Here is a 552-nt window from a genome sequence, read left to right on the forward strand (position 1 = left end):
CAAAGTACATAGATTTATGTAATAAATTAATAGAACTCCAAAACAGTCATTTTAAATTTACTAGTTGTAAGGTGGATAGAAAGCCTTGTCTAGAACCCATGTCTAAGATTCCAGATCAGACAGTTCCTGATCCTTGGTGGGTTTGGTACTTTTTATTTTCCCAAATATCCTTCAGGGCAAAACTACTCATTCTTAAACTGGTCCACTGAAAAAATAAACTCATAGACTATGTCAAAACCTTTGTCAGTATTCTCTCCACAAGAGGTAAACAAAATGAAACTTGAAAAAATAAAATTGATATAATACACATTTCCTTAGATTTTCCCCAATTTTAAGGATAATGCTGGGGATCAGTTTTAGGATGTTTACTGAGTATCAGGGTGCCTGGGAGTGAATAAATAAATTTATGTAAGATACTGACAAGGTATGTAGTCCAAATATTTGGGGTACAAGGTTTAGAAGATTAGTTGGCAGCTACCTTCTTTAGGCTTCAACACTGCCAGGATGTTGTTTGAGTTTTCCTACAAAAAACATTCAGGTGCCCATGTTCGG

Source organism: Lipotes vexillifer, unplaced genomic scaffold (genome assembly GCF_000442215.2).
Source record: "Lipotes vexillifer unplaced genomic scaffold, Lipotes_vexillifer_v1.1 scaffold570, whole genome shotgun sequence".
Classification (NCBI taxonomy): Eukaryota; Metazoa; Chordata; class Mammalia; order Artiodactyla; family Lipotidae; genus Lipotes; species Lipotes vexillifer.